Source organism: Haemaphysalis longicornis, unplaced genomic scaffold (assembly GCF_048455015.1).
Source record: "Haemaphysalis longicornis isolate Haplotype H1 unplaced genomic scaffold, Haemaphysalis longicornis Haplotype H1 scaffold_11, whole genome shotgun sequence".
In the NCBI taxonomy this organism is placed as follows: domain Eukaryota; kingdom Metazoa; phylum Arthropoda; class Arachnida; order Ixodida; family Ixodidae; genus Haemaphysalis; species Haemaphysalis longicornis.
The window spans coordinates 5177681-5203747 of NW_027526214.1; the positions used below are offsets into that span (position 1 = coordinate 5177681).

The 26067-nt window shown below is 49.4% G+C and overlaps 1 pseudogene; it reads right to left on the reverse strand.

Annotated features, from left to right (window-relative positions):
• Positions 1–729: 729 nt before the first annotated feature.
• On the reverse strand, positions 730–22423 carry LOC144160984 (uncharacterized; annotated as a pseudogene).
• Between the last annotated feature and the right edge of the window lie 3644 nt (positions 22424–26067).

Sequence of the window (26067 nt, forward strand, 5' to 3'; positions counted from 1 at the left end):
GCACAAATAATGACATCTTTGTGATTTATGCGGATTCGAATGGACACCAATTCAAGGGAACATACAATGGGAATCTTAAAAGACATGAATTCCTCTGAAACAGCGATCAATACACGGCCACCAGAACGCGAGCCACGGTCACACCTAAAAAATGAAAATTTTTTGTCGCACTGCAGGATCTAACGGTTTTCAACTTTTGACGACAGCCAGGTTTCGGTCAAAACTACCACATCAGAGAGGCACGTGTTTACTAACGAAGACAAGGCATCACGCTTGTTGATAACACGTCTGATATTACAAAGCAAAAAACAACAGTCGGGAGTAGAGGTATTACAGCTTGTGTTAGCATCTAGCTGCAGTGGAGAAGGTGGGCCGCTGATAGCAGGATCATCGCGATTAGGAGGAATTTAGGGGTCAACTGCGTTCGTTTCTATTTCGTACACGCGATCTGAAGATGCGCAGTAGGTGTATATTTTATTGCGAATAACCACTTCATTGTATTTAAGAGATAATTTTTGACCAGTCGCCTTGGCGAAGTCCATTAGATTTTTCCGGGTGGCGCGTGTAGCCTTGCAGAATTCCTGCCTGATTGATGTATCTGTGTCACGAAACTTAGACTTCTGAGACAAAACACTATCTTTAGTTTAGAAAGAAGTGCAACGTGCTGTCACGGGCCGAGTTTTATCTGGCGAAAACGTTCCTAGCCTGTGAGCACGCGCAATAGCCTCGTCAGGTAGCTGCAAGTAAAACGTAGAGGTAAGAATTGACCGGACCTTTTCTTCAGAATCGGCCCATGTTTCTGACGCTGAATCTTCAATTCCGTAGAAAATCAAGTTCTCACGGCGAGACCTATCCTCGAACTCATCAAGACGCGCTTGGAGCGAAGCGTGTTCCCTTCGAACGGCGGTGGCTACCATTTCCTGCACATGAGAGCCGTCTTGAAAATCCTCAAACGAATCGACTCGTTTTTCTAGACAAGTTAAGCGAGTTGTCAAATCTAACACTTTGGACTCAAGTAACTTTGGGTTTTCTTTCACTTCGTCTATGGATTTAATGAGAGTGTCATGGTGTTGGTCAATGTGTTTTGTTAAATCTTGAATAGCCAGAAGAACGTCACTGTTCTGTTTGCTAGCGTCTTGTTTCGTGGGACCTGGGTTGAGCTCAATGTCTCCGCTGACCAACAACATTTTAGTAACAAAAACACACTCCACAACGGTGCAGGCAAGAACACTTGGGAATGGGAACAGCAGCAGAAAAAGGTTGTTTGAGCGTTTTGAAAAAAAGAGTAGGGCGGGACCAACCAAGGATTGCAGCCAGCTGAACAAAAAGACAAAGGGGGTTGTCAGCCGCCGGCATCACTGCTGCGATCCAATGCCCACTGAAGGGCGAAGGATTCCGCCGGCCGGTTATATGGTCCGTCAGCCTTGATGACGATGTCACACTGGCTTCTGCGCAGTACGGCTGCAATGTTGCGCAAGGTGGACAACCATGATCGACGAAAGGTGACGAGTCAAACAAGGGAAATGCGTCGATCTCAGGAGCCAGTCGCAGTCGATCCGCGCAGGCAGCAGGGCACGTTCCAAGGATTGCAGCCAGCTGAACAAAAAGACAAAGGGGGTTGGCAGCCGCCGGAATCACTGCTGCGATCCAATGCCCACTGAAGGGCGAAGGGTTCCGCCAGCCGGTTATATGGTCCGTCAGCCTTGATGACGATGTCACACTGGCTTCTGCGCAGTACAGCTGCAATGTTGCGCAAGGTGGCCAACCATGATCGACGCAAGGTGACGAGTCAAACAAGGGAAATGCGTCGATCTCAGGAGCCAGTCGCAGTCGATCCGCGCAGGCAGCAGTGCACGTTCCAAGGATTGCAGCCAGCTGAACAAAAAGACAATGGGGGTTGTCAGCCGCCGGCATCACTGCTGCGATCCAATGCCCACTGAAGGGCGAAGGGTTCCGCCGGCCGGTTATATGGTCCGTCAGCCTTGATGACGATGTCACACTGGCTTCTGCGCAGTAGGGCTCCAATGTTGCGCAAGGTGGCTAACCGTGATCGACGCAAGGTGACGAGTCAAACAAGGGACGTGCGTCGATCTCAGGAGCCAGTCGCAGTCGATCCGCGCAGGCAGCAGGGCACGTTCCAAGGATTGCAGACAGCTGAACAAAAAGACAAAGGGGGTTGTCAGCCGCCGGCATCACTGCTGCGATCCAATGACCACTGAAGGGCGAAGGGTTCCGCCGGCCGGTTATATGGTCCGTCAGCCTTGATGACGATGTCACACTGGCTTCTGCGCAGTAGGGCTCCAATGTTGCGCAAGGTGGTCAACCATGATCGACGCAAGGTGACGAGTCAAACAAGGGACATGCGTCGGTCTCAGGAGCCAGTCCCAGTCGATCCGCGCAGGCAGCAGGGCACGTTCCAAGGATTGGAGCCAGCTGAACAAAAAGACAAAGGGGGTTGTCAGCCGCCGACATCACTGCTGCGATCCAATGCCCACTGAAGGGCGAAGGGTTCCGCCGGCCGCTTATCTGGTCCGTCAGCCTTGATGACGATGTCACACTGGCTTCTGCGCAGTAGGGCTGCAATGTTGCGCAAGGTGGCCAACCGTGATCGACGAAAGATGACGAGTCAAACAAGGGACATGCGTCGATCTCAGGAGCCAGCGCAGTCGATCCGCGTAGGCAGCAGGGCACGTTCCAAGGATTGCAGCCAGCTGAACAAAAAGACAAAGGGGGTTTTTAGCCGCCGGCATCACTGCTGCGATCCAAAGCCGACTGAAGGGCGAAGGGTTCCGCCAGCCGGTTATATGGTCCGTCAGCGTTGATGACGATGTCACACTGGCTTCTGCGCAGTAGGGCTCCAATGTTGCGCAAGTTGGCCAACCATGATCGACGCGAGTAGACGAGTCAAACAAGGGACATGCGTCGATCTCAGGAGCCAGTCGCAGTCGATCCGCGCAGGCAGCAGGGCACGTTCCAAGGATTGCAGCCAGCTGAACAAAAAGACAAAGGGGGTTGTCAGCCGCCAGCATCACTGCTGCGATCCAATGCCCACTGAAGGGGAAGGGTTCCACCAGCCGGTTAAAAGGTCCGTCAGCCTTGATGACAATGTCACACTGGCTTCTGCGTAGTAGGGCTCCAATGTTGCACAAGGTGGCCAAGCATGATCGACGCAAGGTGACGAGTCAAACAAGGGACATGCGTCGATCTCAGGAGCCAGTCGCAGTCGATCCGCGCAGGCAGCAGGGCACGTTCCAAGGATTCCAGCCAGCTGAACAAAAAGACAAAGGGGGTTGTCAGCCGCCGGCATCACTGCTGCGATCCAATGCCCACTGAAGGGAGAAGGGTTCCGCCAGTCGGTTATATGGTCCATCAGCCTTGATGACGATGTCGCACTGGCTTCTGTGTAGTAGGGCTCCAATGTTGCGCAAGGAGGCCAACCATGATCGACGCAAGGTAACGAGTCAAACAAGGGACATGCGTCGAAATCAGGAGCCAGTCGTAGTCGACCCGCGCAGGCAGCAGGGCACGTTCCAAGGATTGCAGCCAGCTGAACAAAAATACAAAAGGGGTTGTCAGCCGCCGGCATCACTGCTGCGATCGAATGCTAGGGGTCCAATGCTGCGATCCAATTGAGTGCTAGGCCTACGTTGTTTTCCTGTCTGGCGAGACATTGTGCGGACAGCACTCGAGTGTGTTGCCGATAATTTTAGGATGCGGCCTGCCGCTTGTGCAGCTTTACAGGTTACTGGTTTCAAATTATAGTTTCTGTCAGTCCTACGCACGAGAGCTCGCACAATAAGCAGCTTTCGGCGTAATATTTTCAGCCCACGGTTTTACACTTTTTGTCTGGTGCAGACCATTCCTTCCAAGTAGTCCTCCGAATTACTTAGTAACGCCAAGTCATCTGCAGATCTGAGGTTACTAGGGAATTCCTCATTGACCGTAACTTCCCCTGTTCCCAATTCAGTAGTCTGCATACCTCTTGTAAACATGTTTTAAGTAACATTGCAGAGACTGTGTCAAATCAAATGAAATCACATCAGTTTATTCCAACACAAAGTGCTTAGGGCCGTGAACAAAAAGCCATAGAAAGGGCGTGACAGTGTCCACGGACCCTAAATAAAAAAGATGCATCCAGGACAGGCCTTAAATTTATAATATTGTAACACCTGGTTGATCACCAGCCACGGTGCTTCATAAAATTCACACATTCAACACATTATAAAATTCACACACACAGTACATCATAAAATTCACATACATAAAACGGATGATCCATGAAGTCTCATAGACATGGTACACTGTTCAAATGAAAAGGCAACTGATAACGTAGCATTAGTTCACCGTAATTCGTTCGGTTTGTCAGTATTTGCCAGCGGCCAGCCCGGCGATTATTTCGCGGGTACATTTTAAGCCGAAGTTTGGAAACACTGCATAGTATGTGGTTATTTCTTTTTACATTGGTTTGGTAGCGTTTGAGCAGCAAAGATTTATAGAAATGGGTCACTGGTATTAACTTTGTATCGTCCTAAAAGGAGGCTGTATGACTACCGTATGCTGCATTCATGATCATGCGAACTGCCTTTTTTAGTACATTGGAAAGTTTAGCAATATTCGCCTTATTTGGGGTATTGTCACATACCAAGTGACAATACTGCAAATGCGATAAAAACATGGCTTGATATAGCACAAGCTTCACACTTTTGGGCAAACAAAACCTAAGTTTAGAAAGAACACCAGTAATACGAGCAAGTTTTGATAACACGAGGTCAACGGGAGAATTGCACGACATGTGTTGCTCAAACCCTACCCCAAGACATTTCAGCGTAAGTACAATTTCAATTTCGGAATTACGTAGTTTTTGCGTGTTGTGGCAGTGAACTGTACGGTTTCTTGATCTAAACAGGACTGCTTTAAGTTTATTTGAATTAATTGTGAATGAATTCACTCCGCTCTAGCGCGCCAGTTTATCAAGCAGTTCGTTGGATAAGCGAAATTCATCACTTTCGTTTTCCGCGCTAAGGAGCATGGTCGTGTCATCTGCATCCATTATATTACAAGAGCTATCAATATTGGCCAGATCATAATATATATGCAAAAAACAAGGTTCCTAAGATGCTTCCTTGCGGTACTCCTGAAGAAACACGCTTGAAACGGGAACTATGGTTATTAATAAGCACTTCCTGCTGGCGAATGTAAAGGTAGCAGGTTAGTAACCGCAAAAAGGTACCACGAAAGCCGGAGTGGCTGAGGTTTTTTAGCAAACTGACATGATCAATATAGTCGAACGCCTTTCAATATTCGATGAATATTCTTAATGTGTACAAATACTGCTCAAAGGAGGTAACAATTGCCTCTTTTTTCGCTAGAAGGGCAGTCAGTCTCAGTGGAAAGGCCCTTAACGAATCCAAATAGTGCAGAGTTTATTAGTAGGGCTCACGATTCTTGCCAATGTTCAAGCAAAGGGACATGCCCTCGTCGTGGTCTATAAATATATAAATATGCACACACAGTCCCACACACACACACACGCATATATATGTAGGATATGAGGGGCTTGTTGAAAATAAAACAGAAATAAGGGTTGGCAGTCAAGAAAACCTCGGAAAGCAAAGGAGATGATCTAGTAGGTCATGGAAACCGATAAAGAATTTGGAAAGAAAGAAAGTGGAGAAAAAAAATCCCGCCCAGTGGAATCCGAACCCAGGACCTCCAGAATACCGGTCTGGTGCGATAACCACTACGCTACCGGCACAGTGGTTACAGGGGAAAAATAGCCCTGCTTGTAGCGTAGTCGTGGGTTCGGATCCCACCTGGCGGGCATTTTTTCTTCACTTTCTTTCTTTCCGAATTCTTTATCTCTTGCAATCACCTACCACATCCTGCCTTTTGCTTCCCGAAGATTTTCTTGACTGCCATCTCTTAATTCTGTCTGATTTCAACGAGTCCCCATTTCCCATTCTAATGTGCTATATATATATATATATATATATATATATATATATATATATATATATATATATATACACATATATAGCCAAGAAAAGAAAACTTTCAACAAGGTACAAGCACGATTGTTGCCAACGTTTCAGCAAAGAGACTTGCTTTCGTCACGGCAATCTCTCACCTGGCTGGCACGCTTGATGTAGAGCTAGGTCCCCAGTGCTTAGGGCCGTGATTTTACCTTGTTGAAACGTTTCTTTTCTTGTGTTCTCTACCATTTTGGAAAGTTCAACTGCTCCCTGAATTTCTTGTACGAAGATGACACAACAAGGTAAGCCCCCTCTCCTCTTTCTGGCACACGTAGCTCTGATCGGTGATAGCCACTTTAGGTACATTCACGACCACTTCCCTTCCGGACAACATTCACCATACATCAGCTTTCAAAGCGGCGCCACAACCCATGACATCAGAAAGAAAACTCATTGACGCCGCCCCACGCAGCATAACTCACTTCATTCTTCACTTTGGCACTAGCAACTTAAAGAACAACACCGCTGAAAGCACCATCGAGGCCATGAAAACTCCTGTTCACGACGTTCATACCAACAGGCCCAAAGCACAGATAACCCTCACAACAGTACTTCCCAGGATCGAAAACAAACACAAGCCAGACATACCCCAGACACACATACTTCTAGCACACTCACAAAGGTCAGCTAACCTTAACGACTTCCTCATGTACTTTCGACACAACAAAAGCAACGTTGACATCATCCACCACGCAAAAATTCGCCACGACCGCTTAGGACACCTGGCCAAGGACAGACTACACCCTAACTTTCCAGGCGTCCGAATTATTTCAGAAAACATCAAGTGCAGGCTGAGGAACTCATTTAAGGTGACGCTCCCAATTTCACGCATCAGCCTCCCGTCTCCGGCCAGCATAAAACAACAGAACCAGCCCAACACCCCCAACCGTAGCGAAATATCATGTCCACCTAAGAACAGCACATGTGACGCTAGCACACAAACCGTGAACGTGGCCACAACACCAGCTGTACAGCACGCAGGCGAACAACAACCCGACCCACAAAAGACATCACGCTCATCGTTCATGCAGACCCCAACACGCAGTATAACGCAAACAGGCACCCAAACAGGCATCGATGTGGACCTCACCCCAAGCAGCCCCCCTAAACAACTGACTCCAAGCAAAAAAGTGTCACCCCGGAGGTCTGCTCGAAACAAACGCAAATGACTACCACCGAGTACACCGCTCAATGCTCCAACACCTAAATCCCGCTCTTTCATCAAAGCTCAAAAACTAGCGGCAAACAAACCAACTACAGATTTCATCTGAAAACGTACTCCTCGTAACTCCAAAGCAAAAATATCCCAAAAGGCCTCCGCCTAAAAGTTAGTTGTGCCCTTGGTGAGCTCCCTCCTGAACTAGCTGCCAGGTGGCAAAGTATTCTCACTATTGCTTCGCTTTCCCTCTTAGAAATTCTTAGAGACCACTGTACTAGCCAACTCAGCCTCTTCAATGACCAGATTGAAGCTCTTTCACAAACTGAGAAGGAGAAAATTGATCTCAATATTTTTATAAACCATAAGAAAAATGATCTTAGTAATAGGCAAGCGGCTAAGTTTCAACTTGACCAGCTTCTCTTGCGAATTACAGCTTGCACTGTAGAAAATCAGCCGCGCAATAGCCCGGACAATGGAGTATTAGGTCATGCAATTTTGCCCCTCGATACAGAGATTGCTTTAGTAGAACCTCATCCCCCAGCCAAAATTCCTATAGAAAAAACGTGCTCCCTCGCTACCGGCCCCAGCAACGTCATTGACATTTCCAAAACACTATCGGCCGAGGAAAAAGGTATCTTAGAACGAGGTCTAACTTTCTGTCCAACAAATAACCATGTGAATGAATACGAGTTACATAAAGATCTCACTGAAGTTTCTCGGAGAATGAGACTAAGCGAGTTTTTTTCGGAAAAGCAGGACCAACGTGACATTAACAAGTGCACCTTCCACCCTCCTAGCACTTAGACTCCAGATGTTCATCAATCCCCAGAATTAGAACTGTACTCAAAATTAGTATCAAGAGAATTATTGGCAACAACCAAGCGATCAAACTAGCGCAAGAACCTAAGTCCGTCGGAAGAAGTTACCCTGAATAGCCTATCAGCTAGAACCGACATACTCATAAAGCCAGCCGATAAAGGTGGTGGCATAGTTGTTTTACCCATGGGGAAATACAAAGATGAAGCTAATAGGCAGCTCAATTACCCTTGCCACTACAAGCCATTAGATTACGATCCGACTCAGGAATGCAGCCGAAAAATCCTTCAGAGCCTCGCAGATCTGCGATCTAGAGAATTAATAACGACCACTGATCTAAATTTTATGAAACCAAATAATAAGCATGCAGGCTGTTTTTACCTCTTCCCAAAAGTCCACAAATTCCCCGTACAATTATTATTCACTGCCGACATTCCTGGCAGACCCGTAGTTTCCAATAAAAATACCCCAGCAGAAGCATTATCTCTGTTTCTGTACCATTATCTATCTGACATTCCGACTCTTCTTCCTTTATTCGTTCAGGACACCCCCACTTCCTCCGCATAATAGAAGAGATAAAAAAGGGTGGGCGCCTACCCAATGGAACCCTCCTTGTTACTCTTGACGTTGCCGAATTCTAAACAAACATCCCTTTCGTCGAAGGAATTGAAGCTATTTCAAAAGCTCTATCAGAGAGCCCGCACTAACATGCGCCAGAAGTGTACATAACTTTTTTAAAACTAGTTTTAACTCTCAACTATTTTGAATTCGATTGTTCTTACTATTTGCAAGTTTTTGGAACCAGCATGGGTACTCCATTCGCGCCGACCTATGCCAAAATTTTCATGGGGCAACTTGAAGCAACTCTATTAAGCTCTTTTCCGCATAAACCTCAGGTTAACCTCAACTACATAGACGACATCTTCATGATTTGGGATCATGGTCGCGCGACTCTGGAAACGTTTATATCTCATCTCAGTTCTTCGCTTCCAACTATTATATTCTCCTGCCAGTATTCTTTAAAAAGTGAACTTCCTAGATACTACCTTCATGGTAGACACCAATGAACTTAAAACCACGCTTTTTACAAAACCAACTGACAGGCAGCACTCCCTAGTATATGAAAGCCATCACCCGAGACACTGCAAGCAAGGGATCCTTGTAGGACAAGCCACCAGGCTTTGAAGAGTATGTAGTGATGACAGTGACTACGTAGAGCACCTAGATGAACTGAAGTCCACCCTTATTAACAGGAACCACCCCAAAAGCTCGCTCGATCAGGCGTACCAACGCGCATCTAATCTCAAAAGGAATGACGTGCTCAACAAACAGCGACAAAACGAAAGCGCCAGGCCGCCTGACCTAATAACTAAATTTTCAATCGCCCTTCCAAACGTAAACAATATACTGCGCAAGTACTACCCCATTTTAGCCAGTAACGACCGACTTAGAAAGACTTTCTTGGAAGCCCCCAAGGGTAACCTACCGGAGAAACAGGAATCTAAAAGATATTTTAGCGCATGCTAAAACGGGGCCTTCAAAGCAACCAGTCATAGCCAGCTGCTCCCGCCCCAGATGCAAAACATGCAGGCACCTGCAGACCCACTGCATTGTAAAAAGCACCGCCAGTAATTATGTCCACAAGATTAATTCAAGTTTAACCTGCACTTCATTCAACATTGTGTATATGTTAGAATGCTCAATGTGCCACAAACGGTATATAGGTGAAACGAGTCAACCTATGAGCCTACGTCCTACTCGTCGCAGGGCAGATACTCTTAGCAAATGCTCCATAGCTGTAGAGCAGCATTTCAACCAACCAGGCCACATTTTTTGATGACCTAAAGTTGTACATACTTCAGCCAAACTTCAGGTCTCCTAGGGACAGGCAATACCGAGAATCCTATTTAATTCACAAATTCAACTCCATGGAATCTACTGGAATAATGCGTCTAGGGGCTACTTGGAATCCTTGCGATATGCACTGGGAATACAGAAATAGGCAATGTCTTGCATATACCCTATCCAAAGACTATTACCGCTCACTCTGGTTCTTACCTGGTCACCTAATTTTCTCTTTTTTTTATTCCTTGGCGTCTAGCTTAATACTCACCCGCATCCCTCGAACCTTCGCTTTTGGAATTCAATTTTATTTATTTTATTTCTCTTTTTTTTACTCTGCGTGTTCTTGTGCCCAGTACGTCACTCTATCTTTTCGCTTTTGAATTTCAGGACAGGCCTGTTCCAGGAATGTTGCCGCGGGTGACACATGCCATTTCAGTTGCCGGGTCATTGCTGGTTTTCCTCCTTGTTTTTTTTCTCCTATTTTTCTCTTTTTTCCTTGACCTAGTTATTTTCCCTCTTCTGTATCTTTTCTTTTGTCCTGAGGTTTGCAGATAGTTTCTGATGAAGACCCCACGCTCACCACCTGGTCTGCTTCCCGTGGTTCTGAGATCCTTTCCATATGCCCCGCGGCGGGTCAACAAACACCCTCTCATCCCTTCTCTCCAAAAATTCCACGAATATCAATCACCAGCTGACTTCCGTGTGACCTACTTCGCGGCTTAAACTAGCCAACCTTCTTTGCCCCTGAATCTCTCCCCCGACATACTCCCAAACCAATCCGCTTTCTCAATTTCACTTCCTTCTTTCCTTCTCCCCTCTGATCTGGGGACCTACCCCTATATAACGCGTGCCAGCCAGGTGAGAGATTGCCCTTACGAAAGCAAGTCTCTTTGCTGAAACGTTGTCAACAATCGTGCTTTTACCTTGTTGAAAGATTTCTTTTCTTGTGTTCTCTACCATCTTAGAAAGTTCAACTATATTTATATATATATATATATATATATATATATATATATATATATAGCAGAACAGAGAGATACGGGACGAGGGACTCTGTAAAGATACATATCAAGGTTGCAGTCGTCATTGCCAGTGCTATTCGGCTTTTTTCGAAATATTTAATAGGGCCGAATGACGTGTGCTTGTCACGTTTCTTTGATTCATTGATAAATAAGCGAAAATATAAGTCGAGAAAAAATCCGCCGTTTTTCCGGGAGCGGGACTCGAACCCACATCTCCGCATTACCGGTGCGGTGCGTTGGCCATTACGCTATCCCCACAACGGCTTCTCTCTCGACTTTAAAGCGGGGGTTTATATTTACAAGAGCTCTGAGGCCGGTCAACTAGCGCCGCCCCTCGACTACCGCGGGAGACGTAGAACGTCTTCTTTCCCAGCGGCCGCCACGTAGAACGTGGTCGGAGGTCGGGGTTAGCAATTGGCATATCCGAACTGCTGGAGCCAGTGGGGCGGCGCTAGTTGACCGGCCTCAGACCTCTTGTAAATATAAACCCCCGCTTTAAAGTCGAGAGAGAAGCCGTTGTGGGGATAGCGTAATGGCCAACGCACCGCACCGGTAATGCGGAGATGTGGGTTCGAGTCCCGCTCCCGGAAAAACGGCGGATTTTTTCTCGACTTATATTTTCGCTTATTTATCAATGAATCAAAGAAACGTGACAAGCACACGTCATTCGGCCCTATTAAATATTTCGAAAAAAGCCGAATAGCACTGGCAATGACGATTGCAACCTTGATATGTATCTTTACAGAGTCCCTCGTCCCGTATCTCTCTGTTCTGCTACATGCATTACGAGGCACTGGCTCCAGCAGTTCGGATATGCCAATTGCTAACCCCGACCTCCGACCACGTTCTACGTGGCGGCCGCTGGGAAAGAAGACGTTCTACGTCTCCCGCGGTAGTCGAGGGGCGGCGCTAGTTGACCGGCCTCAGAGCTCTTGTAAATATAAACCCCCGCTTTAAAGTCGAGAGAGAAGCCGTTGTGGGGATAGCGTAATGGCCAACGCACCGCACCGGTAATGCGGAGATGTGGGTTCGAGTCCCGCTCCCGGAAAAACGGCGGATTTTTTCTCGACTTATATTTTCGCTTATTTATCAATGAATCAAAGAAACGTGACAAGCACACGTCATTCGGCCCTATTAAATATTTCGAAAAAAGCCGAATAGCACTGGCAATGACGACTGCAACCTTGATATGTATCTTTACAGAGTCCCTCGTCCCGTATCTCTCTGTTCTGCTACATGCATTACGAGGCACTGGCTCAAGCAGTTCGGATATGCCAATTGCTAACCCCGACCTCCGACCACGTTCTACGTGGCGGCCGCTGGGAAAGAAGACGTTCTACGTCTCCCGCGGTAGTCGAGGGGCGGCGCTAGTTGACCGGCCTCAGAGCTCTTGTAAATATAAACCCCCGCTTTAAAGTCGAGAGAGAAGCCGTTGTGGGGATAGCGTAATGGCCAACGCACCGCACCGGTAATGCGGAGATGTGGGTTCGAGTCCCGCTCCCGGAAAAACGGCGGATTTTTTCTCGACTTATATTTTCACTTATTTATCAATGAATCAAAGAAACGTGACAAGCACACGTCATTCGGCCCTATTAAATATTTCGAAAAAAGCCGAATAGCACTGGCAATGACGACTGCAACCTTGATATGTATCTTTACAGAGTCCCTCGTCCCGTATCTCTCTGTTCTGCTACATGCATTACGAGGCACTGGCTCCAGCAGTTCGGATATGCCAATTGCTAACCCCGACCTCCGACCACGTTCTACGTGGCGGCCGCTGGGAAAGAAGACGTTCTACGTCTCCCGCGGTAGTCGAGGGGCGGCGCTAGTTGACCAGCCTCAGAGCTCTTGTAAATATAAACCCCCGCTTTAAAGTCGAGAGAGAAGCCGTTGTGGGGATAGCGTAATGGCCAACGCACCGCACCGGTAATGCGGAGATGTGGGTTCGAGTCCCGCTCCCGGAAAAACGGCGGATTTTTTCTCGACTTATATTTTCGCTTATTTATGAATGAATCAAAGAAACGTGACAAGCACACGTCATTCGGCCCTATTAAATATTTCGAAAAAAGCCGAATAGCACTGGCAATGACGACTGCAACCTTGATATGTATCTTTACAGAGTCCCTCGTCCCGTATCTCTCTGTTCTGCTACATGCATTACGAGGCACTGGCTCCAGCAGTTCGGATATGCCAATTGCTAACCCCGACCTCTGACCACGTTCTACGTGGCGGCCGCTGGGAAAGAAGACGTTCTACGTCTCCCGCGGTAGTCGAGGGGCGGCGCTAGTTGACCAGCCTCAGAGCTCTTGTAAATATAAACCCCCGCTTTAAAGTCGAGAGAGAAGCCGTTGTGGGGATAGCGTAATGGCCAACGCACCGCACCGGTAATGCGGAGATGTGGGTTCGAGTCCCGCTCCCGGAAAAACGGCGGATTTTTTCTCGACTTATATTTTCGCTTATTTATCAATGAATCAAAGAAACGTGACAAGCACACGTCATTCGGCCCTATTAAATATTTCGAAAAAAGCCGAATAGCACTGGCAATGACGACTGCAACCTTGATATGTATCTTTACAGAGTCCCTCGTCCCGTATCTCTCTGTTCTGCTACATGCATTACGAGGCACTGGCTCCAGCAGTTCGGATATGCCAATTGCTAACCCCGACCTCCGACCACGTTCTACGTGGCGGCCGCTGGGAAAGAAGACGTTCTACGTCTCCCGCGGTAGTCGAGGGGCGGCGCTAGTTGACCGGCCTCAGAGCTCTTGTAAATATAAACCCCCGCTTTAAAGTCGAGAGAGAAGCCGTTGTGGGGATAGCGTAATGGCCAACGCACCGCACCGGTAATGCGGAGATGTGGGTTCGAGTCCCGCTCCCGGAAAAACGGCGGATTTGTTCTCGACTTATATTTTCGCTTATTTATCAATGAATCAAAGAAACGTGACAAGCACACGTCATTCGGCCCTATTAAATATTTCGAAAAAAGCCGAATAGCACTGGCAATGACGACTGCAACCTTGATATGTATCTTTACAGAGTCCCTCGTCCCGTATCTCTCTGTTCTGCTACATGCATTACGAGGCACTGGCTCCAGCAGTTCGGATATGCCAATTGCTAACCCCGACCTCCGACCACGTTCTACGTGGCGGCCGCTGGGAAAGAAGACGTTCTACGTCTCCCGCAGTAGTCGAGGGGCGGCGCTAGTTGACCGGCCTCAGAGCTCTTGTAAATATAAACCCCCGCTTTAAAGTCGAGAGAGAAGCCGTTGTGGGGATAGCGTAATGGCCAACGCACCGCACCGGTAATGCGGAGATGTGGGTTCGAGTCCCGCTCCCGGAAAAACGGCGGATTTTTTCTCGACTTATATTTTCGCTTATTTATCAATGAATCAAAGAAACGTGACAAGCACACGTCATTCGGCCCTATTAAATATTTCGAAAAAAGCCGAATAGCACTGGCAATGACGACTGCAACCTTGATATGTATCTTTACAGAGTCCCTCGTCCCGTATCTCTCTGTTCTGCTACATGCATTACGAGGCACTGGCTCCAGCAGTTCGGATATGCCAATTGCTAACCCCGACCTCCGACCACGTTCTACGTGGCGGCCGCTGGGAAAGAAGACGTTCTACGTCTCCCGCGGTAGTCGAGGGGCGGCGCTAGTTGACCGGCCTCAGAGCTCTTGTAAATATAAACCCCCGCTTTAAAGTCGAGAGAGAAGCCGTTGTGGGGATAGCGTAATGGCCAACGCACCGCACCGGTAATGCGGAGATGTGGGTTCGAGTCCCGCTCCCGGAAAAACGGCGGATTTTTTCTCGACTTATATTTTCGCTTATTTATCAATGAATCAAAGAAACGTGACAAGCACACGTCATTCGGCCCTATTAAATATTTCGAAAAAAGCCGAATAGCACTGGCAATGACGACTGCAACCTTGATATATATATATATATATATATATAGCGAATCGGAATTGGAAATGAGGGGCTCGTAGAAAATAACCTGGAAATGAGGGTTGGCCGTCAAGAAAACCTCGGAAAGCAAAGGGGAGGTTGTGGTAGGTCATTGAAACCAATGAAGAATTTGTAAAGAAAGAACGAAAGCGGAGAAAAAATGCCCGCCAAGTGGGATCCGCACCCACGACCTTCAGAATACCGGTCTGGTGCGATGACCACTACGCTACCGGCGGGGCGATCCCCCCCCCCCCTTCCGCTCTCTGGGGTATTTATGTCAATGTAATTTTTTTCTGTGCTTGGAGGTGGTAGCCAGCGACACTGACTTCTCGGGGTGAAGGGGACCTTCTTTTTAATCCCCGCGCCGTGACTCGAGTGTCTACGCCATGTCGAGAGTGGTCGACCAGCGTTGAACCCTCTTAAGCTCCGTATGGTACCAAGACTGCCGAAACAGCGGCCCTCGCTATGCATGTAGCGAATCAAAATAGGAAAGAGGGGCTTGTAGAAAATATCACAGAAATAAGGGTTGGCAGTCAAGAAAACCTCGGAAAGCAAAGGTGAGGTTGTGGTAGGTTATCTAAACAGTTAAAGAATTTGGAAAGAAAGAAAGCGGAGAAAAAATGCCCGCCAGGTGGGATCCGAAACCACGACCTCCAGAATACCCACCTGGTGCGAAGAACCACTACGCTACCGGCGGGGCGATTTTCCCCTTCACTTTCTGGGGTATTTTTTTGTTTCCTGTGCTTGGGGGTTGTAGCCAGCGCCACTGGGACTAGTCGGGGTGAAGGGGACCTTTTTTTTAATCCTTGGGCCGTCACTCGAGTGTCTACGACATGTCGAGAGTGGTGGACCAGCGTTGAACCCTCTTAATCTTCCTATGGCACCAAGACTGCCGGAACTGGCCCTCGTAATGCATGTAGCGAATCAGAATGGGAAATGAGGGGCTCATTGAAAATAACACAGAAATAAGAGTTGGCAGTCAAGAAAACCTCGAAAAGCAAAGGGGAGGATGCGGTAGGTCAATAAAACAGTTAAAATTTGGAAAGAAAGCAAGAAAGCGGAGAAAAAACGCCCACCAGGTGGGATCCGAACTTACGACCTCCAGAATACCGGTCTGTTGTGATAAACACTACGCCACCGGCGGGCGATTTTCTCCTCCACTTTTCGGTGTATTTATGTTTAGGTATTTTTGTTTCCTGTGCTTGGGGGTGGTAGCCAGTGCCCCTCGGACTACTGAGGGTGAAGGGGACCTTCTTTTTAACCCCCGGGCCGTGACTCGAGTGTCAAAGACATATATATTATAAAAGAGATAGTCGCCGTTGCGGTAGATGGCTGGACTTGTTTATTCACGAACGAGGCATCGATGCAGACGAGGTGAGCGAAACGACCAGCTTTTCGCGACACTGAACCATCGCGAGCGCGTCCTCTTCCTCATGCGGCATCCGGCGCAGCATATTCACGTAGGGGGATGTGCCCGTTGTGGCTCACGCTCATCACAGTTGTCATGGGTGCAGCATGCTCACAGCTATACCCCCGGCGGAAAAAGGAGCTATCCTGGCGACCTACGGGGAACTCAAAACTAGCGGGTCATAGTATGTCTTCAGCCTCTAGACTTGAACCGTCTCGCGACCATGAAGTCTGTGGTCCGAGGTGGTCGTTACAGGTTTAACCTGCTAGTTCACAGGTGATGTTGTTCCAGTACTCGGTAAGGCCCATGGTATTGAGAAAGAAATTTCGATGAAAGAACGGGAGCCGGGCACGGTACTGAAAGCATGACCAGTGATTCTTTCGTAAATGTTGGAGCTGTAATGGAGTCATTGTTACGCGGCTTTTGGCGTTGTCATGAAGTACCCTGATCGCGGGAAATACAAAAAGAAACGGCGGGGAAAAGGCGCAGCAAGTGTGCGAGTGGCGGAGTGAAAAGAAATAAGCGAAGATCGGAACTGGGCTCGAGACAAGGGAGGCGAAAAAGAAGAGGAACGAGGCTCGGCGTTCGAGAAAAATCAAGAAGCGATCGAGGGCAATCAGCGGAGCGTCTAGCTCGAGGTAGCCTGGAAGACCAGCGGCAGTCGACCGGACTGCGGGTACGCCGATCCTGTGAAGACCCTGCGCTGCAGCGGCAGTCGTCCGGACTATGGAAGCGCTACCCCGAGCACTGCTCGTGTTCCCGCCGACCAGCTTCTTCGGGCAGAGCAACGGTAACGTCGTCATGATGCCGTGACTGTTCTCGGATGCCGGGGCCACGCCGCGTCAACGACAACAACCGCCACTGATAGTCGCCGCTGGAGCGCAGGGTCTTCACAGGATCGGCGTACCCACAGTCCGGTCGACTGCCGCTGGTCTGCCAGGCTAAATCGAGCTAGACGCTCCGCTGGTTTCCCTCGATAGCTTCTCGATATTTCTCGAACCCCGAGCCTCGTTCCTCTTCTTTTTCGCCTCCCTTGTCTCGAGCCCCCTTCCGATCTACTCGCCGCCACTCCCGCCTCTGCCAAAACTGTGATGCCCCTTGTGGATATTTCCCGCGGGCTCGCACTCGGACTCTTCTTGGGCGAGAGGGTGTTCGCGTGCTACGCCTAAGTTCGCGGCATCTTTATTCGTTTTTTTTTCTCCTTCTCTTTCTACCTTTTATTTTATTGATAAATACTTCTGTTGCTTTCAATAAGGTCACCTGCCTCGTCACTTGTGAGCTGTCCCACTACAGCCCTGAACCTGCCATAAAATCACAAGTGGCGTCTGCGACAGGACTCTTCCTAACATCTTGAAGAGCAGGGCGTAGAACCGAGTGGAATTCACGAGTGAAGTGGCAGCATGGACCTCGAAAAGACTATAGCTCTAGGAAAGGAATTGGGTTACAAGGACGCGGAGCTTCGGGAATGGGTGAAGTCTGAGCAGGCTCGATTAAGGGAAGAATGGCTGGCAGAGCGTGAGACGGTGAAAGAAGCTGCAGAACGCGTGAGGGAAGAAACGCAACGTGAGAAAGAAGCATCCGAGCGGGAGCAGAAGACATTAGAGATGAAGATCCGCTTGCAAGAGCTCGCGAGGGATAGCACGCAAGTTGATCGCTCAGAACCTCAACCTGTAGCCTCAGGACACGCAACGGCAGTCAGCCCTCACAAGCTCATCCCGCCTTTTGATGACAAGAGAGACGATCTCGAAGCCTATCTTGTCAGGTTCGAAAGAATCGCGCTTTCGCAGAAGTGGCCTGAAAGTGAATGGGCAGTAGCTCTGAGCATGTGTCTCGCGGGTGAAGCGCTGACAGTGATAGGGAGAAAGACTCATGAGGACTCCCTAGATTACAAAAAAGTGAAGCTGGCCCTGCTTTAAGGATTCTGCTTCACTTCGCAGGGGTAAAACAAAATGTTCAGGAATGCGAAAGCCGAAGACGCTAAAACCGGCGTACAGTTCGTTTCTCGCCTTGCTGGCTATTTTGACAGGTGGCTAGAGACGTTCGTCGTCGCGAAAACTTTCGACGAACTGCGCGACAGGATGATTGTGGAACAATGCATGAAGTGCTGCCAGACGCAACCAGCAGTCTTTATCAAGGAAAGGAACTGCAAGACAACTAAGGAGATGGCAGAAGCATGCGACCACTTCATTTAGGCACAGGCCATCAAAAACTTGGGTAAGGCCCGAGATGAACCGAGACGGGACCAGAGTGCAGATCAGGCCCCAAAATGAAGGAACACCCAAGGTTGCTTCATCTGCGGTAAACTAGGCCACCATGCTGGTGACTGTAAAATGCCAGGACGGCATGGTAGCTGCGGCAAGTGCCGAAAACCTGGCCATAGAACCGAGAACTGTCGAGGCAAAGAGGGCGACGCGAAACAGGTTTCGGCTTGCGCCGTAGCAAAGTGCCGACGTCTACAGAACAGGACCCCCGAACAGCTAGAAAAGAGCGATTCAAGAATCAACGTTAAAAACCTACCTGTGGTGACTGGGGAAATGTACGGGAAGCGAATATGGGTGCTACGAGACTCCGGCAGTGATATCGTATCGTGCGCCGTGATCTTGTGCCAGACTCTTGTCTGACGGGCCAAGCTTCCAGTGTGATGTTCGTGGACAAAACTGCGCAGCAACTTCAAAAAGCATACGTCAAGGTCCACACGCCCTACTTTTCAGGGATGCTTCTAGTGAAATGCATGCAGGATACCTTGTTGATTTATTACTAGGGAACATACCAGGAGCCAGACCACCCAACGACGCTGACTGGAAATGGCATCCACACGTTGATGAAGCCAAGACAACCCCAGAAAACTATCAAGAACCAGTTCAAGGCCCGGGCAGCTCTAATACTGCGATAGACTCTCAGAAGCTCGTGGCGGTCGCAGAAATCAACAGGCTGCCTACAGGTAGCTTTAACATCGCGGAGGTCACGAGAGATGAACTCAAGAAAAACAAGAACAAGATGACAGCTTGAAAGACGGTTTTCGGAAGCAGGGACAACTTTCAGATCCAGGAGTGGCAACCACTACAAATATGTCGTAGATTGTCGTGGATTGCTGTTCCGGCCGTATCACCTTTTGTCTGGACGCTAATTCAAGCAGGTGGTGGTACCCCAACCTTTTAGGAACGCAGTGTTACAGATGGCACATGAAGGCATCATGGCCGGACCCCAAGGCATCCGCAAAACAACGGACAGGTTCCTTGACGAATTTTACTGGCCGGGCATGCATGCCGACGTGAAGCGATTCGTGAAGTCGTGTGACATCTGCCAAAAGACTGCACCGAAAGGAAGAGTAGGCACCGCACCGTTAGGAAGTATGCCGCTCATCGACACTCCGTTCTGGAGAGTGGCAGTCGACCTAATTATCCCGATCAGACCGGCTTCCGAGAAAGGAAACAAATATATCCTAACTACGATAGACTTCGCGACACGCTACGCCGACGCCGTCGCACTACCGAGCGTTGACAGCGTTCACGTCGCAGAAGGGCTTCTTGAAATGTTTTCCAGAGTGGGACTTACAAGAGAAATCGTCATGGACCGAGGCCGAAGCTTCACCTCAGGGCTCATGCAAGAAGTCAACCGACTCGTGTCCATCAAGTCCCTCCATACAACACCTTATGATGGCATGAGCAATGGACTGGTAGAAAAGTACAACGGCACGCTGAAGACGATGCTCAGACGGATGTGCCAAGAAAATCCAAGATGCTGGGACCGTTACTTGCCACCATTGCTTTTTGCGTACCTGGAAGTACCCCAAGCCAGTCTCGGATTCTCGCTTTTCGAACTGATATATGGCCGACATGTCCGGGGACCTATGACAGTCCTCAGAGAACTATGGACTCGCGAGGTCATGGAGGAAGACGTACGGACTACACGTACCTCGTCGAGCTGCGACAAAGACTCGAAGAGACGTGCAAAGCTGCCCAGGAAGAGCTGCAAAAGGCGAAGATAACACAAAAGAAATACTATGACTGGAAGGCCGTTTCACGAAACCTTAAACCGGGAGATCGCGTCCTAGTTCTCCTTCCAAGTGAGGCTAACAAACTCACCATGCACTGGAAGGTTCCCTTCACGGTTGTTCGAAAGCGTGACGACCTCGATTACGAAGTCGACTTGGGCAAGAAGACCACCCTCTTTCACGTGAACATGCTCAAGAAATTCGAAGAACGACAGCCGACATCTTCGTGTGTAGCGGCCATCAACACTATGGAGGAAGGCATTGAAGGCGAAGAAATACCCTTTCTGCCCCTTCAACAGCAGCAATCGTTCAGAGACGTGTGCATTTCAAACAGCCTATCGTCGTCGCAAACTCAGGAGGCGCAACAATTATGTGAAGACTATCGCGAGATCTTCAGCGATTTGCCAGGCAAGACCGATCTGTTAGAATGCTGATTGGAACTGACGAGCACCACGCCAGTTCATGTATGGCAGTACCCCCTACGATTTGCCTTAGAGGAGGTCATCGAAGCAGTGGTGCAACACATGCTTCGCTTGGGAGTGATCAAGAGGTCACAGTCTCCATACAACGCGCCACTCCTTCCTGTAAAGAAACCGGACAACACCACCCGTCCTTCCGTAGATTACAGGGAGCTGAACAAACTACTGGTTTCCGACAGCGAACCGATACCTCGAATTGACGTCCTCCTAGCTCGCGTAGGGCGAAAGACATTTTTCTCGAAATTCGACTTCACTAAAGGTTACTGGCAGGTACCCTTGGCACCTGACAGTCGGCAAAAGACTGCGTTCTCAACCAAGTCCGGGCTGTACCAGTTCAAGTACATGCCTTTTGGCATCAAGACCGCTCCAGCGGGCTACGCTCGACTGATGCTGAGAGTTTTTGAAGGCGTGGAAAACGTATATCACTACTTCGATGACGTCCTGGTCGCAACTGAAACTAGGCCGGATCACATCATTGCATCGAAAGAAGTATTCGAGCGGATCCGGGCCGCAAGGTTGACCGTGAAACCTGAAAAGTGCGAAATAGGGCCACAGACTATCACCTTTCTGGGTCATAAGGTAGGAGATGGAACGGTGCAACCATTGGATAAGACGTTGGACAAAATCTTAGGCTCAAAAAGACCTCAAACGAAACAGGAAGTCCGCTCCTTACTAGGCCTCACAGGCTACTACCGAGGCTTCATCCCGGACTACGCTAAAATAGCGAAACCACTGACAGAGTTGAAGCGCAAATGAGCTAAAGACGTGATTGACGGGAACGACGACAACGAGAGAGCTTTCTGCACTCTGAAGCAAAACTTGTCGTCCACCCCAATTCCGCGTGCAGCAGACACGTCCAAACAGTTTGTTCTTCGCACAGACCCCTCAGGCAAGTGCCTTGGAGCAGTATTGCTACAAGAATTCAACGCCCAGCTGCACCCAGTTTCTTATGCCAGCCGAATGCTTTCTTCACGAGAAAGTCGTTACTCAACAGTTGAGCCCGAAGCTTAGCGCTTGTGGGGGCCGACCAAAAATACAACATTTACCTATATCGAAAGGAATTCATACTGCGAACGGACCACCAGCCCCTGCAGTACCTTCAGACTGCCAAGCACTTGAACAACCACGTGCTTAGATGAAGCCTATTTTTGCAGGAGTATTTCTTCACGGTCCCCAACATCAAGGAATACGAGAATGTAGGCGCCGATTTTATGAGGCGCGTCTATGCTCTAGAATTTTTTTTCGCGCCACTTTTGCCTTTTCACATCCTTCGTCATTTTTCTTCGCGAGAAGTTGTGAAAGTGCCCGTGTTCTCACCCGGCAACTTTCTTGTGCGGGGGGTGATGTCATGAAGTGCCCTGAGCGCGGGAAATACAAAAAGAAACGGCGGGGAAAAGGCGCAGCAAGCGTGCGAGTGGCGGAGTGAAGAGAAAGAAGCGAATATCGGAAGGGGGCTCCAGACGACGGAGGCGAAAAAGAAGAGGAACGAGGCTTGGGGTTCGAGAAAGATCGAGAAGCGATCGAGGGCAACCAGCGGAGCGTCTAGCCCGAGGTAGCCTGGCAGACCAGCGGCAGTCGACCGGACAGCGGGTACGCCGATCCTGTGAAGACCCTGCGCTCCAGCGGCAGTCATCCGGACTTCGGGAGCGCTACCCACAGCACTGCTCGTGTTCCCGCCGACCAGCTTCTTCAGGCAGACCAACGGTAACGCCGTCATGGTGCCGTGACTGTTCTCGGATGCCGGGGCCACGCCGCGTCAACGACGACAACCGCCACTGGTAGTCGCCTTCAACCGGAGCTGCTACTCACCGCCACTCCCGCCTCCGCCAAAACTGTGAGGTCCTTTGTGAAATTTGCCGCAGGCTCGGACTCGGACTCTTGTTGTGCGAGAGGGTGTTCGCGTGCTACGCCGGACTTCGCGGCATCTTTAATCGTTTTTTTCTCCTTGTCTATTTACCTTTTAATATATTGATAAATACTTCCGGTGCTTGCAATATGGTCACCTGCCTCGTCACTTGTGAGCTGCTCCCTCTACGGCCCTGAACCTGCCATACCATTAGAGCGTTGCTGCTCTTCCGATGTAAATCGTCGGGCTGGCGACATTCCTGGGCGTGTCGAGCGATATCAGACAGTGGGGCGTACACGGAGGCGTCACGTCCGTACGGAAGTACTGTATCCAGCATGGAGGAGGGCTTGCGACCATAGAGTAAAAAGAACGGCGAGAATCCATTGGTCGGCTGCGTGGCCGTATTATAAGCATACGTCAAGAAACGAAGAACGAGTTCCCAGTTAGAGTGGTCCGAGGAGACGTACATGGCGATCATATCGCCAAGTGTGCGGTTAAACCTTTCGGTCAGGCCAACATTCTGGGGGTGCTAAGACGTGGTCTCAGGGTGGACCTCGTGGCACTCGGCTAGCCGGGCTTCCATGACTCCGTATATAAAGAGGCGGCTTCTGTCGCTCAGTAGTTCGCGACGGGAACCGTGGCGAAGAACAAAACGGCGTAGAATGAAAGACGCAACGTCCCGACCCGAGGCGGCCAGTAGCGCAGCAGTTTCGGCATACCGCAATAAGTGATTAACGGTGACGATGATCCAGGGGTTACCGGCGGCTGTGCTTGGGAGTGGGCCGTAGAAATTGATGCCTACGCGGTAGAAAGGCCGCGCTGGGCAGGGCAGCAGCTGGAGTGGGTCACTGACGCGCTGCGGTGGAGACTTGCGACGTTGGCACTCTGGGCAAGATCGAACAAACTTGGCGACAAACGTATACATCCCGTGCCAGTAGTAGCGGAGTCGGAGTTGCTTGTAGGTTTTAAGTATTCTAGCGTGAGCACTTTGCGCACCGGTGTGAAACGTAGTACAAATGTCCTTGCACAAGTGGCGAGGAATCACTAGTAGCCATTTTTGACCTTAGGGGAAGTAGTTCCGGCGATATAGGAGCTGGTCACGAATAGAGGAGTAGGCAGCTGGGCGGCGCAGCGATCGAGGCTCAGGAGCTGCCCATGTGTGCAACAAATATTCGAGGATCGAAGAAACCGAAGGGTCTTTGCGCTGCTCAGCAACCATGTCCGTCATGGCAAAAGAGGTCAGGCCGTGGTCCGCCGCGAACAAGCTATCTATATCCGACGCAAGCGGGGATCGAGAAAGAGCGTCGGCGTCGGTATGCTTCCGTCCGAATCGGTACACAACACGAATATCGTATTCTTGAAGATAGAGTGCCCAGCGACCAAGACGGCCGGCGGGATCCTTCAGCGACGATAACCAACACAGAGCATGGTGATCCGTTACGACGTCGAAAGGGCGACCGTACAGGTAAATGCGAAATTTGCTGATTGCCCATACAATAGCCAAACATTCTTTCTATGTTACAGAGTAGTCGACTTCGGCCTTCGTCAGTGAACGGCTCGCGTAACTCACCACGTATTCGTCAAATACGTCCTTTCGCTGAGCTAGCACAGCACCTAAGATAACACCTTTGTTATCAGTGTGGATCTCACTGGGCGCATTCGGGTCAAAGTGCCGCGGTATCGGTGGTGACGTAACGACCCGACGTAACGTTAAGAAAGCGCTCTCACACTCAGGGGACCATTTGGCAATGTCTTTACTGCCGCCGAGAAGCTGTGTGAGAGGCGCAGTGATGGAGGCAAAGTTTCGTACAAAGTGGCGGAAGTACGAACAGAGGCCGACGAAGTTTCTAAGGTCCTTCAGCGTGGTTGGCTTCGGAAACTCTGACATGCACGAAGTTTTCCCGGGTCCGTGAGGACACGGTCTTTTGAGACAACGTGTCCTAAAATGGTGAGTTTTCGAGCAGCGAATCGGCACTTATTAAGGTTCAGCTGCAGACCAGCGGAGGCAAGGCATGTTAGCACTTGTTTGAGGCGTGTGAGATGCGTTGCGAATCATGCGAAAACACGACTATGTCGTCGAACAAGCTGAGACTTGTTTTCCATCTCAAGCCCCGCAGTACGTTGTGCATCATTTGTTCGAATGTGGCCGGCGCATTACAGAGCCCGAACGGCATGGCGTTGAACTCGTAAAGGCCATCGGGTGTCGTACATGCCGTCTTTGAACGATCGGCGTCGGCCATGGCCGCTTGCCAGTAGCCGAATTTCAATTCTAGTGACGACAAAAACTAGGCTCCCTGCAGGCACTCGAGTGCGTCGTCTATGCGAGGCAGCCGGTAAATGTCCTTGCTCGAGATTTTGTTCAGTCGGCGATAATCCACACAGAATCGAATACAGCCGTCCTTTTTTTATGAGAACCACAGGAAAAGCCCAAGGACTCACGGATGGTCGAATGACGTTGCGTTTCAGCATGTCCGCGACTTGTTCATCAATGACACGCCGTTCGGTGGAGGACACGCTATAGGGTCGCTGTCGCAACGGCGCGTGCGTGACGGTGTCGATCTCATGACACACAGTCGATGTGCGGCCCCAAACGTTGTCGTAGCAGTAGAAGAATTAAGTGAAGCGGTGTAAAAGAGTAAGAACTCGTCACGTTCGGACGAAGAAAGGTCGTCGTCAATGGCACTTCTCAAAAGGGTGTCATCACGTGTAGACTGAAGACCATGTGCGGTGATGTCAACGGGCATCGATTCCTCGAATACACTAAAACTAGACCGGCATGCACTTCTTCTAGAACGCCAAGGCATTCGCCACGGAAAAGTGTAACAGGGAATGACGTCGGGTTCGAAATAACCATTGTGCGGGCACCAGTTGCAATATCAAGAACGGCGAACGGCAGCGACAACCCTTTGCGAGCACAAATAAGCCCGGATGGCGCGAAGACGACTGTGGCGTCAGAAATGCTGTTGCACGACATCGGCACAAGCACAGATGAGCTAGGAGGAACGTCCGTATCGTCGTTGACACGCAACTTGGCGGTTGTCTCGTCCTGCAGGTTTTCTACCTCCGGAAACAGCTCAACTTCAGCGCGATCACAGTCAATGATGGCGTGGTGGCGCGAGAAAAAGTCCAAAAAGTCCTATCCGAGAATCATGTTGTGAGAGCACGCCGACAAAACGATGATGATGATATCTGGATTTTAATGGCGCACGGCCAGCTAAGGGCAAAGAGCGTCAAACAAAAGTGATGATGATGATGATGATGGTTGGGTTTTTATGGCGCAAGGCCGACTGAGGGCAAAGAGCGCCAGAGGAAAGTTTATTTAATGAAGTGAAGTGGTTACCACAAAAAGGTAGGTAAAAAAAACATGTCAACCGAACATAGTAAAATCAATAAAGATAATGGTGATGGCTGGTGTATAGGGCCAGATTTGATTATGCGTGATAGGACATGAGGTTTAAAAACTTAACGTCTGACAAATACTCAAACACACGTTTAACAGAAACAATGGCTTCGGC